Source organism: Thalassophryne amazonica, chromosome 3 (genome assembly GCF_902500255.1).
Source record: "Thalassophryne amazonica chromosome 3, fThaAma1.1, whole genome shotgun sequence".
In the NCBI taxonomy this organism is placed as follows: Eukaryota; Metazoa; Chordata; class Actinopteri; order Batrachoidiformes; family Batrachoididae; genus Thalassophryne; species Thalassophryne amazonica.
This window is the reverse complement of record NC_047105.1, coordinates 31514108-31528845: the sequence shown is the minus strand read 5'-3', so window position 1 is coordinate 31528845 and position 14738 is coordinate 31514108.

Genomic DNA, 14738 nt, shown 5'->3' with positions numbered 1-14738 from the left:
ACCAACCCGTTCACATTTCTAACCGTTTTTCCCCACTCGGCGACACACCCGCCGAGGAACAAACTCTGGTTATTGGTGACTCTGTTTTGAGAAATGTGAAGTTACCGACACCAGCAATCATAGTCAATTGTCTTCCGGGGGCCAGAGCAGGAGACACTGAAGGAAATTTGAAACTGCTGGCTAAGGCTAAGCGTAAATTCGGTAAGATTGTAATTCACGTCGGCAGTAATGACACCCGGTTATGCCAATCGGAGGTCACTAAAATTAACATTGAATCAGTGTGTAACTTTGCAAAAACAATGTCGGACTCTGTAGTTTTCTCTGGGCCCCTCCCCAATCGGACTGGGAGTGACATGTTTAGCCGCATGTTCTCCTTGAATTGCTGGCTGTCTGAGTGGTGTCCAAAAAATGAGGTGGGCTTCATAGATAATTGGCAAAGATTCTGGGGAAAACCTGGTCTTGTTAGGAGAGACGGCATCCATCCCACTTTGGATGGAGCAGCTCTCATCTGCAGAAATCTGGCCTATTTTATTAAACCCTCCAAATTGTGAATATCCAGGGTTGGGACCAGGAAGCAGAGTTGTAGTCTTACACACCTCTCTGCAGCTTCTCTCCCCCTGCCATCCCCCAATACCCATCCCCGTAGAGACGGTGCCTGCTCCAGACCACCAACAACCAGCAAAAATCTATTTAAGCATAAAAATTAAAAAAGAAAAAATAATATAGCACCTTCAGCTGCACCACAGACTAAAACAGTTAAATGTGGTCTATTAAACATTAGGTCTCTCTCTTCTAAGTCCCTGTTAGTAAATGATATAATAATTGATCAACATAGTGATTTATTCTGCCTTACAGAAACCTAGTTACAGCAGGATGAATATGTTAGTTTAAATGAGTCAACACCCCCGAGTCACACTAACTGTCAGAATGCTCGTAGCACGGGCCGAGGGGGAGGATTATCAGCAATCTTCCACTCCAGCTTATTAATTAATCAAAAACCCAGACAGAGCTTTAATTCATTTGAAAGCTTGACTCTTAGTCTTGTCCATCCAAATTGGAAGTCCCAAAACCCAGTTTTATTTGTTGTTATCTATCGTCCTCCTGGTCGTTACTGTGAGTTTCTCTGTGAATTTTCAGACCTTTTGTCTGACTTAGTGCTTAGTTCAGATAAGATAATTATAGTGGGCGATTTTAACATCCACATAGATGCTGAGAATGACAGCCTCAACACTGCATTTAATCTATTATAGACTCAATTGGCTTGCTCAAATGTAAATGAGTCCCCCACCACTTTAATCATACTTTAGATCTTGTTTTGACTTATGGTATGAAATTGAGACTTACAGTATTCCCTGAAACCCCCTTCTGTCTGATCATTTCTTAATGATCTTAATAACATTTACATTTACTCTGATGGACTACCCAGCAGTGGGGAATAAGGTTCATTACACTAGAAGTCTTTCAGAAAGCGCTGTAACTAGGTTTAAGGATATGATTCCTTCTTTATGTCTCTAATGCCATATACCACACAAGTGCAGAGTAGCTACCTAAACTCTGTGAGTGAGATAGATTATCTCGTCAATAGTTTTACATCCTCACTGAGCACAACCTGGATGCTGTAGCTCCTCTGAAAAAGAGAGCCTTAAATCAAAAGTGCCTGACTCCGTGGTATAACTCACAAACTCGTAGCTTAAAGCAGATAACCCGTAAGTTGGAGAGGAAATGGCGTCTCACTAATTTAGAAGATCTTCACTTAGCCTGGAAAAGAGTCTGTTGCTCTATAAAAAAGCCCTCCGTAAAGCTAGGACATCTTACTACTCATCACTAATTGAAGAAAAGAAGAACAACCCCAGGTTTCTTTCAGCACTGTAGCCAGGCTGACAAAGAGTCAGAGCTCTATTGAGAGGAGTATTCCTTTAACTTTAACTAGTAATGACTTCATGACTTTCTTTGTTAATAAAATGTTAACTATTAGAGAAAAATTACTCATAACCATCCCAAAGACATATCGTTATCTTTGGCTGCTTTCAGTAATGCTGGTATTTGGTTAGACTCTTTCTCTCCGATTGTTCTGTCTGAGTTATTTCATTAGTCACTTCCTCCAAACCATCAACATATCTATTAGACCCCATTCCTACCAGGCTGCTCAAGGAAGCCCTACCATTAATTAATGCTTTGATCTTAAATATGATCAATCTATCTTATTAGTTGGCTATGTACCACAGGCTTTTAAGGTGGCAGTAATTAACCATTACTTAAAAAGCCATCACTTGACCCAGCTATCTTAGCTAATTATAGGCCAATCTCCAACCTTCCTTTTCTCTCAAAAATTCTTTAAAGGGTAGTTGTAAAACTACAGCTAACTGATCATCTGCAGATGAATGGTCTATTTGAAGAGTTTCAGGTCAGGTTTCAGAATTCATCATAGTACAGAAACAGCATTAGTGAAGGTTACAAATGATCTTCTTATGGCCTCAGACAGTGGACTCATCTCTGTGCTTGTCCTGTTAGACCTCAGTGCTGCTTTTGATACTGCTGATCATAAAATTTTATTACAGAGATTAAAGCATGCCATAGTTATTAAAGGCACTGCACTGCGGTGGTTTGAATCATATTTATCTAATAGATTACAATTTGTTCATGTAAATGGGGAATCTTCTTCACAGACTAAGGTTAATTATGGAGTTCCACAAGGTTCTGTGCTAGGACCAATTTTATTCACTTTATACATGCTTCCTTTAGGCAGTATTATTAGAAAGCATTGCTTAAATTTTCATTGTTATGCAGATGATACCCAGCTTTATCTATCCATGAAGCCAGAGGACACACACAATTAGTTAAACTGCAGGAATGTCTTACAGACATAAAGACATGAATGACCTCTAATTTCCTGCTTTTAAATTCAGATAAAACTGAAGTTATTGTACTTGGCCCCACAAATCTTAGAAACATGGTGTCTAACCAGATCCTTACTCTGGATGGCATTACCCTGACCTCGAGTAATACTGTGAGAAATCTTGGTGTCATTTTTGATCAGGATATGTCCTTCAATGTGCATATTAAGCAAATATGTAGGACTGTTTTTTTTGCATTTGGGCAATATCTCTAAAATTAGAAAGGTCTTGTCTCAGAGTGATGCTGAAAAACTAATCATGCATTTAGTTCCTCTAGGCTGGACTATTGTAATTCATTATTATCAGGTTGTCCTAAAAGTTCCCTGAAAAGCCTTCAGTTAATTCAAAATGCTGCAGCTAGAGTACTGACGGGGACTAGAAGGAGATAGCATATTTCACCCATATTGGCCTCTCTTCATTGGCTTCCTGTTAATTCTAGAATAGAATTTAAAATTCTTCTTCTTACTTATAAGGTTTTGAATAATCAGGTCCCATCTTATCTTAGGGACCTCATAGTACCATATCACCCCAATAGAGCACTTCGCTCTCAGACTGCAGGCTTACTTGTAGTTCCTAGGGGTTTTAAGAGTAGAATGGGAGGCAGAGCCTTCAGCTTTCAGGCTCCTCTCCTGTGGAACCAGCTCCCAATTCGGATCAGGGAGACAGACACCCTCTCTTACTTTTAAGATTAGGCTTAAAACTTTCCTTTTTGCTAAAACGTATCGTTAGGGCTGGATCAGGTGACCCTGAACCATCCCTTAGTTATGCTGCTATAGACTTAGACTGCTGGGGGGTTCCCATGATGCACTGAGTGTTTCTTTCTCTTTTTGCTCTGTATGCACCACTCTGCATTTAATCATTAATGATTGATCTCTGCTGTCTTCCACAGCATGTCTTTTTCCTGATTCTCTCCCCTCAGCCCCAACCAGTCCCAGCAGAAGACTGCCCCTCCCTGAGCCTGGTTCTGCTGGAGGTTTCTTCCTGTTAAAAGGGAGTTTTTCCTTCCCACTGTCGCCAAGTGCTTGCTCATAGAGGGTCGTTTTGACCGTTGGGGTTTTTCTGTGATTATTGTATGGCTTTTGCCTTGCAATATAAAGCGCCTTGTGGCAACTGTTGTTGTGATTTGGGGCTATATAAATAAAATTGATTTGATTGGATTTAAACAGTAATAAACTTAAAACACATAAACTATGGGAAGGATACTGTAAATTAAAATGGAAATTTGTTTCAGGGTACCCTCAGTACTTGCATGTAATACAATGCCCTTTTGTAGCAGAACAATCTCAGCTGTTCTTGTAGAACACTGTGGAAACATAGAGCACTAATCTCTGCCAACACTGGTTTCCAAAGACACTAATTTTTACCTTGGTCAAATTGCTGTTAGAAGTGGCTTTTCATAAGCTAAAATATATACAAAATATAGATCAAAAGCGCTTTTCAATTTTAAATCAAATATCCACCAAATCCGCAATAAGGATCACGTGCAGTTCAAACAAGTCTTTCATTGAGAGTGTCAGTTTACACCTCATTGTCACAAATGAGAGTGACTGAGGCACTTTTTATTGAGATATAATGCAAAGTGTACACCAAATGGGTGTTACGTCTAGCCCAATGAATGATAGGACCCAAAATGCAGGGAGCTGAGGTGAAAACAGATTAACAATTTGTGGAATTACAGACAAAATTAATTTTGCAGTAGCTTTGAAAAAAGTAGACAGGATTACAAGAAGATGTGGCATAAGGCAAAAAGAGAAGTGGCAAACACTAAGAAAAAGGCATTTAGTGAGCTGCACAAGAACTTGAATAGTAAGGTTGAGAAAAGGACTTGTACTGACTGGCCAGACAAAGGGACAAAGCTGGAAAGGATGTGCAGCAGGTTAGGATGGTAAAAGATGCAGATGGTAATGTGCTGACAAGCAAGGAGTATATGTTGAGAAGGTGGAGGGAATATGTTGAGGAGCTGATGAATGAAGAAAATGAGAGAGAGAAAAGGCTGGATGATGTGGAGAGAGTAAATCAGGAAGTGCAAGGGATTAGTAAGGATGAGATGAGGGCAGCAATGAAAAGGATGATGGCTGTTGGTCCAGATGACTTTCCAATCAAGGCATGGAAATGTCTAGGAGAGATGGATGTGGAATTTCTAACCAGATTATTTAATAAAATCTTGGAAAGTGAGAGGATGCCTGAGGAGTGGAGACAAAGTGTGCTGGTTCCTATTACTAAGAACATGGGTGATGTGCAGAGCTGCACTAACTACAGAGGCATAAAGCTGATCAGCCACAGCATGACAGCATGGGAAAGAGTAGTCGAAGCTAGGCTTAGAAAACAGGTGAAGATCTGTGAGCAGCAATATGGTTTCATGCTGAGAAAGAGCACTACAGATGCAGTGTTTGCTCTGAGAATATTGATGGAGAAGTATAGAGAAGGCCAGAAAGAGTTACATTGTCTGTTTGTGCATTTAGAGAAAGCTTATGACAGGGTGGCAAGAGAAGAGCTGTGATAGTGTGTAACCGGATTACTTATTTTTGTGGCAGGGATGGCGTTGGGATTCGAATACCGGATTGCTCGCACTTGAGACCAAGACTCTACCAGGTCAGCCAAAGGGGAATTCCCTGCTAGCCAAGCTAGCAGGAGCATCTTATCAATCCGGGCTTCACCTTGCTACAATTATGTTGTGACATCCAGCAGACACAACAGTGTCTTTTCTTTTGACATAAATCCTTACTGTATGAATAAAATCCCTCATTGATTGAATCTCCGACTTCCACGTTGCTAAAATCCTTCCCTGGTGATCCCAGACTGACACACGCTGCACTGTGATGTTGCAGGAGAATGTGGTCACTCCGACTTCCAGGATTTCTGTGAGTGACGGATCGTCTCAAGGTAAGAAGCTGTAGTTTCAGAAAGCGTTCGAACAAAGTCTCTATGATATTTCTTCATCGATTTATTAGTTTAAATATGATCTAAAGTTGATACACACACAGGGAGTATCGGGAAACTGAAGTTTTACTTTTCTGTGCCAGGTATTATTATTACATTAGTAGTACTACTTGGAAGTATTTTTGGTAGGAAGATGTAAGGAAACATTTTCTAATCAGTAGGATGTCTAATAACTTCAAAACCCCCAAATATGTTAAAAATGGGTTGATTGTGCACATAGCAGGTATAATGGTGCAATAACTGTGGCTGTAGTAACTGTAGTAACATGAAGTTATGATGATTGCAGCTGGTACACGATGAACACACTTCACAACTGCAAAAAGTACACTCTTTTTTTCACCTTTGCTGCCAGTACAAAGAACGCTCACACACCTTTTTGTGCAAACGTTAGATAAGTAGAATATGATCGCAGGCCAAATCCAAACACACCCACACAACAATTCCAAGGGATCTGTCCTTGTGTTTGTGTGTGTTCTGAAGAAATCACTGAAACGTTTCAGGTGTCATCACTTTTCACTCCATGAAAAGGACAAAAAAACAAAAAACAGTTGACTCAGTCATAGTTTCGTAATGTACAGCTGCAAGGCCTCATGGGTAATAATTTATCCTCAGTGGGTGTGTCGTTATGTTCTTGTAAGCGAGAGGACGGGCAGCTGAAGGCAGTAAGTCTCACTGAGGACACTGGACATTTACTGATAAAGGATGTTCTTTGTCCAGCTCCACCCTGTTTCACGCGGTCCATCCTGCAGCCTCGCCAATAACGCCGCATGCACACGACGGCCTTCATCCTGGGCGTGAACAGCCTGTCTCACTGAGGACACTGGACATTTACTGATAAAGCATGTTCTTTGTCCAGCTCTGCCCTGTTTCATGCAGAACAGCCCGTCTCACTGAGACCAACAACTTGAGTTCAGGGCCGACATAACACAAATTAAATTTCTGGGGTTTTGGAGCAGTTTTGCGTCCAGCTGATTGGATGTCGTTGTGTGTAAATGAGAACCTTGCTATTGTGATTTGTACATATAGATGATGTGAACGTCGTACATCATGACCCACATGCAACGCACCTTTAGCCATGACCACGAGGCATGCGGCCTCTCCGTCCAAATACTTTTGGTCCTGTCAGTATTTCTTTGTTTTCCTGAAGTACACCTTCACACACGTCCACTTCCTGTGTGACAGGATGTTTCCTTGCAGCATGAAAACATCAAAGAGGGAAGACGCATGTTTGTTTGTTCGCGTATCAAACCACACGACCTCATGAAGCCTCTCTGTTCCACGCCGGCCACAACTTCCTGGAGACACCAAAGTGAAACAGAGACATCGGCAGTGAAATCAGTTTGTGAAATGTTCCACCGCCAATTAAACCACGACGGACTCAGAACTTCCAGAGCCGCTCTGAAGTTTTTCTCCTTATTCCGAGCGTAGTGGTCACATCCTGACAGCTGGAAAATAAACAAAATCATCACATTCAAGACGTCGGCAGGAACACAACTGCAAAAATAAAGAAAGAAAAAAGAGTGATACATAAGTAATTATACAATAAGTTGATTTTGGAGGGCGCTGTGGTTTATTATCGGCCCTCCGTCTCTGGTTAGCACAACCACAACATTAAGGCCCGTAACTAAGTCAAGTTACTGTCATTATTCTCACTTACACAAGCACATACAAACCAAATCTACAATCACTCATCAAATAATGTCCGTTCACTTACGCTACCATCAGAGAAGCTACAAACAAGCAGTTTGTTACTTGATGGGCATGGCCACCTCATGGTTATTATCCATTTATCCGGTTGTTAATCTCTGATGTAACACATCATGTGATAAATCTGTTTCCGGGTCCAAAGACCTGCAAGTTTACAATTAAAGTTACGTCTGTATGATCTTTTTAAGGATCTACAGTTTAAGTTTAGTTTGTGTTTACAGTGTGCGCAAACCTCCGTCCCTCCCTTCTCTGCCTCCGTTAACCGCATTCGTCTGTTTCTAAGGTAAGAACACTTAATAAAACTTTTTTCTTTTGCTTTATACATTTTATTATGTACAGGTAAAATATACATGTCTGTTTGTTAATAAAAATAATTTATTTTTTTCATAATTTAGACTGATTTGGGGATGTTTTTGCAAGGCTGGAACGGATTAAAATTATTTTAGTTATTTTCGATGGGGGAAATTTGTTTGCAATATGAGCAGATTGGCTTACGAGCTTGGTCACGGAACAAATTAAACTTGTAAATCAAGGTTCCACTATACTACTAAAATGTAATTTTTTATGTTTTTCATCACGTTAATAAGAGACCACATCCATGAGACTCTGAAAACTTGCTAAAACAAATATTAGCAATGATTCATCTCTGCTACGTTTAACCTGCATGGAATTTAATAAACGCAAACCGAATTTCAAACTTCTTATATATATTACTCTGGAACAAAGAGGACAAACAATGTTGTAAAGAACAATAAACAGGATGTTAAAGTGCAAACTTCACTTTCCCCTGAACAACATGAAGAGGAAGCGATTGCAGCTCACAGCAACTCCCATTGAAAATAACAGAGAAACGACCTGAGCTTCTGGCATTTTTACATAAAACAAACGCAATAACAACATCTAAAAACCCAGTTAATATATCCAGGAGAGTTTTAGGCACCGTATACAAAGAGTTTTATGTTGCGATGCTAATGCTGTTGTCCGTGTGCAACGGTGTAAGGGCAGCCTGATCAGAGCGTCTCAGTGCAGTTCTCAATGTTAATGACAGTGCATCTTTTTTCGTTTGGACCCGGAAGTTGAAAATCACATGATGCGTTACATCACACTTAACAACTGGGAATGTGCATAAATGTTAATGATACATTATAAAAGACGCAAGTTTTCCCTCCTTGCTTGATGGAACCAAAGTTGATTGATTTGGTTCATTGTGCCATTCCTTCATTGCTAGTTAGCATGCTAACATCCCTGTAAATCACATCAGAGGTGATAGATGGTTACAAAAAAAACAAAAAAAAAAACAAAGAGTTTTTAGATTTAGGAGTGTTTACTTCTCAAACTTTTATGAAATATAGCAGTATGGCAAACATATTTCAACAGAAATACAGCTGCCTCAGAGCGTGTCCTGACATTTTTGATTATTTTGTTTGAGCGAGAAATCAACATACAAAATATTGGGGCAGAATATTACATTGACCTTTGCTGTTTCACCCAATACTCCTGTTTAAATTTGAAATATTAACCAGATTTGCAACCAAATATTAAGGGTCCAAGCACCCCCTATGCCACCACAGATCCAGGCCTGCCCCAAGCAGGGACCACGGAGAAGCCTTGTAAGACTCTAATATAAGAGCTACATGAATTCTAGAGCATGTTAGAGCTCTGAAATATATAAATATATGCATTTCAGTGCCATCTAGTGGCACAGTTCCACCACATTTAACACAGTGGGTCTAACAGAAGCCATTCATACATCTGCCAAATGTCATGCCATTTGATTATCCCATTAATGAGAAAACCAATCTTAAATTATTTCTGCATCAAAAATCCAGAGAGGAGTTTGCACCAGTCTATTTCACAAATTGCAAAAAACCTGTCTTGGCACAAAGAGGTGTGGCCTATACCACTGGAAAGAGCTTAATCCACCGAACGCAACAGTACTCGTATAAAGGTTTCCAATGTGCGACTGATGGATCAGAATTTATTAGTTGTTTTTTTTTTCAAAATGGTTTTATTATTTAGAGCGCCACCTAGCATTTTATTTGCCATTTTTATGTCCAGACAGTTTGTACTCTGCTCTACACACCATAAACAGTATTCTGGTTGAAGCTGGGAAATTTGGCAGCATTTGGTCCGTCCATTATTGAGAGCACATTTTGAGTTGTTTGGCTGTTCTAAAATCAATTTTAAAATATGAAATAAATTTTTAAAATGGTGATTTATCATCATCATCTTTGTTCTGACAGTAAAACAGCACCTTGTAGGACTCTCAGGGAAAATCTACATGAACGTTTGAGCAATTTGTACCTTTGAAATTCAAAGCCAGTGCTTTACACCGCCATCTAGTGGCGCAGTTCCACCAGATTTTGCACTGCAGCTCTAACGGAGATCGAGCATATAGCTGCCAAATTTCATGCTGTTCTGTGATCTCATTAATGAGAAAAATCCTCATAGAGTAAAGTCGATCATACACGGTCAAACTCGGAGCCATGAAAACTGCAAACAGCGACACATTTTAAGGTTTGCGGTCCAGTTATTGAGATTTGCAAACCAGAGAATGTTTTGACATCAATTTCACATATTTCATAATATGGTGAAAAAAAATCCAAGCATGAATGGGCGTGGCCTACGTGGTTAGAACGGGCCCACTCCACTGATCGCAACGGCATAGTTTTCCTATGGTTGACTCCATGGATCAAATGTATTTTTAATCTATTATAGCGCCACCTAGCGTTTTTTTCACCAGCCATTTTCACAGCTTCACAGCATCATTGAAATCCAAGATGGCATCTAATTTCACAATGAGCGCCAAAAGTAACCCCAAAAACTTTTTTTTTTCCTCCAAAAATGTTGTTATTAGACTTGTGTGATCTTGGTGCCAAATTGTTGGTTTTCACGCATTCCGCATTAAAGTTTTCATTTCCAGTAACAACACAACGCTCTCAGTGGTCCACGGCGCCTGCAGATATTAAGAATAACAGCACAATATATTCAACACTTAACACATTTTAAATGGTTGACATGTTGTGGTTTAAAGAGATGATCTCCTTCAAAATGTGCTGGATGGAAACCATTAATAATATATGCAATAAACGTCACTCTAATTTGACACATAAGCAAAATAAAACAATAAATTCCATAAATAGCAAATAAAATAAACTGTAACAAAATGAAATATGACATCAATATAATTTTAATCAATAAAATAGAAGCAATTAGGTGCAAACAATTTTTTTGATAAGTCATTTAGGCGGCCATTGTGAAGGTGTGGCCTTACGTGCATGCGGCGATCGTATCGTGAAAGCGTGGCATCACGTGGCCTCACATGGACTTGGCGAATGTATTGTGAAGGTGTGGCCCCACACGCACGTGGCGACCGTATCATGAAGGCGTGGCTTCACGTGGCCTCACGTGCACTTGGCAATCGTATTGTGAAGGCATGACCTCACCTGCAAGCGGTGATCGTATCGTGAAGGCGTGGCCTTACATTCACACGGCGATCGTATCGTGAAGGTGTGGCTTCACGTGGCCTCATGTGCACTTGCCGATCATATCGTGAAGGCGTGGCTTTACCTGGCCTTACATGCACGCGGTGATCGTATCATGAAGATGTGGCCTTACGTGGCCTCATGTGCACGCTGCGAGCTGATGATGTTCAGAGGTGTCACAATGTGTTAAGAATAACAGAGACAGAGAGGATGTGTGGTTTGGGCTGAACTCTGTGTTCTTCAAAAGCTGGAACATGTACAACAACAGGAAGTCAACAGATGTTTTTTTTTTCTGAGTTTTAATATTTCACACATTTCACAGAAAAATGACATCACGCAGGCTCTTTGTTTTTTTTTTACTTTGTTTATGACGTTTTTGTGTGTGTGCTGGAGTCTTCCACGGACCTTCCAACAAACTCTCCATGTAGGTCCATAAGGATTTGGACAGCAGGATGCGTCTACCTGTAATCCAATGGCACGGAACTCCAAAGAAACACCGAACTCTGAGGGAGTTACTGGCTGCTGCGGCTGGAACCGCTTCATCCGAGCAGAGAAGAAGAAGAAAAGAAGAAATTCTGATCTGCCCCAGCATGGAGCTGTGTAATACACACAGATAAACACACATACACACAGAACAACACACTGAGTGTGAGAGTGTGTCTTCCTGTATTTTATTCTCTCTTTCTCTACACACACTTTAAAATTTCAAATACACTCCACCATTTCAGTTTATTAAGTGTGTAGTGGGATGAAGGTCCTGGGTCCTGAATGAAAAGACGTTCCCGCTAGCTTGGCTAACGGGGGCATTCCCCTTTGGCTGACCTGGTAGAGGAATTTAGTGCGAGCCGTCCGGGTTCGATCACACCGCCGTCCCGGCCACAAAGGTCCTACGGTCACAATCTGGCATCACAAACAGGATGTGGGTAGTCACAGAACATGCATAAATGGGTGATTCTTTAACTACGGGCACTATTGGCCTTGTAAATGTAATTTCCACCACACCATTGCCTTACAATATAAAGCGCCTTGGGGCAACTGTTTGTTGTGATTTGGCGCTATATACATGTGCTCTGATGTCACTGTTTATCTCCATAGAAACTACCCAAACAATCTTTCATACAAACTGTTTAAAGGGACATTATGTGTTGTGGTGGAAATTACGGCAATAGTGTGGTACAATTACATTTTGTTTAAAAAAATCACAACAGTTGTATGACATTGAATACCCCAACTATGTTTTGATTATTTTACTGATATTTTATTCAGAGATATTTTAAAACATTAGAAAAAAACGTTTCTTTACCATTCATTTTTATCATTGAAGATCAAAAGTCTGGGTGTGGGACAAGCACAAAACGGCAATATGTGCATATAATGATGCTGAAAAAAGGTGAAAAAGTCATCATAGACTACTTAGAACAAATTTCTTAACACACTTTCATTGTAAACATAACTATAAAAGTGTGAAATTTCCCCTTTTTTCTGTTTTTCATACAATATGATCAAAGGACATAATAAGTGCCCGTAGTCTAAGAATCACCCAAATGCACCTGTGACTTCGAGACGAAGTCAAAAATGGTGGGGAGGTATGTAGCGGAATGAAGGTCCTGGGTCCTGAATGAAAACACGTTCCCGCTAGCTTGGCTAACGGGGGCATTCCCCTTTGGCTGACCTGGTAGAGCAATTTAGTGCGAGCCGTCCGGGTTCGATCACACCGCCGTCCTGGCCACAAAGGTCCTACGGTCACAATCGTTAACAAAGAAACTCAGTAAGCTCAGTTTTGAGTTAGCTATATGCTAGCTAGCTAAAGTAAGCCATTAGCGCCTGGGCTAGCCTGGTGTAAGTTAATGTATTTCTCCTTCTAACTCTTGGTGTAAGCTGTTTTCCCCCTGATGAACAGATTCTTCAGCTGAGCAGAATTTTAAAATCTTAAATTCTGTGCTAGCTAGCTAGCGTTGCAGCTGGAATTATTTTTTTGTAATGTTGAAGACTGGCAGCTTGTCGGAGTTAATGATGAAATTGATGTTTCGATGAACATTTCAGCTCCTTGATCGTGAAATACCAGATTAAATCAATTAGCACCAATTAAAATAACCCAAAATATCACCATCAAACTTATATCAGTGTCTTCATCCTTGCTAACCTTATTTTTAATAAAACTTCTGCTCCTGTGGCCTCGTTTTCTCCTCCTTCACTTCAGTTGCCTTCTTTCCTGCTTCTACTTCTTTAGCTCTTCTTTTTTTTTTAATGTGTGTATTTTTATCGCCATCAGGTTCTGATTTTCCTTATTCTCTGTGTTGACTTAAATTCCGGCTCCTGCTGGACATCCTGACAGATCCGTGTGACGTTCTTACCGTGGAAACTCAGTTCACACACCCACAAACTCATGCAGCAGCAATTTCTTTCAGTTTCCTTCCATATTTTCCACAGAAATGGTTGAAATTGTTCCAACCTGTCAGAACGCTGCTCCTCCTTCACTGATAAAGTTATAATTTATTGCATCTGTGTCTTGGCAAGTTTTTATGGGCCAACGTGTTTTTTCAAGTGATCTTCCCCCAACGCTTCTCATGTCCTTATCTGCTTTCCTTATGCCCTCATCTCCAAACGCCTCCTTTCTTTTCTTGTCCTCCTGATTTTTATCCTGTTAGATAAATTTATTTCCTTTGTATTCTTTTTTTCTTTTATCAGTTTAATGAACCTGTGACCTGCCGGAGTCAGAGTTATTTATTTTTTTGTGTTGAGGAGAAATTATGTGATCCGAACACTGACTCACACTGGTCAAACTGAAAGAAAAAAAAAAAAAAAAACACTCGGCCGTGTTGACCTTCCCGTAACTAAATCCTGTTTTTGGAGAAGAGGAAGTTGCCGGTTAGTCACTCCTTTATTGAATTACACAGCAGTTTGAATCTGGTCCAATTCAAACAACCCCGGCACCACTTTCAGCCAATCACAGCACCGATCACGCCCACGCAACTGCTCTCAGCCAATGAGGAGCTCCAGCTGGTGATACTAACAGTATTCCATTCATTCCTGAGTGCTGAGCGTTAGATGGGTGGTTTGGTGTTGTACATATTTTTCTCCCTCCGTCATCCCTCCTTCTTTCAGCTCTGTGGGATGTGGAATGTGCAGCGGGATGTGAATAATGTCCTGTTGTTATGCGTGAAGTATGTCCCCAGGAGGGTTTAATCCTTTGTGCCACACACAGTAAGAAGTGGAGAGTTTTACAATCAGACATTCTTTCGGTTTGTCACATTTAGAATCACTATTTCTCAGCACAGTGTCGCTGCACGTATAAATTATTACAACTCGTACCTTCTCCAGAACAACATAAGATCACGCACAAACATTTTCTGATGTCTGAAGTGGAACATCTTCTATTCCCAGTGACAGCACTCCTGGGAGGGCCTTAAATTTTGAAGTCCTTCACTGTAGTTTGATTGTAGCAGAGGATTTGATTCATGGTTCGATGCCTCCATCAGCTTTAGTTTAGCCATGGCAGCAGGCCTGTAGACGACTGGGTCCACAGAGTGACTAACTGCTGTGTAGAATGGAAAAAAAAAGACAAAGCTTGAAGACGTAACATTTTTATGATGCGTCAAAGGCTGTTAATGTGCACTTGTTTGTATAGGGGTGGGGGGTAAAATGGCCACCATGACCTTTTTGAGCATTTCATGACAACAGTGAGCTCCGATACAATCATTTTTTTCTTTAG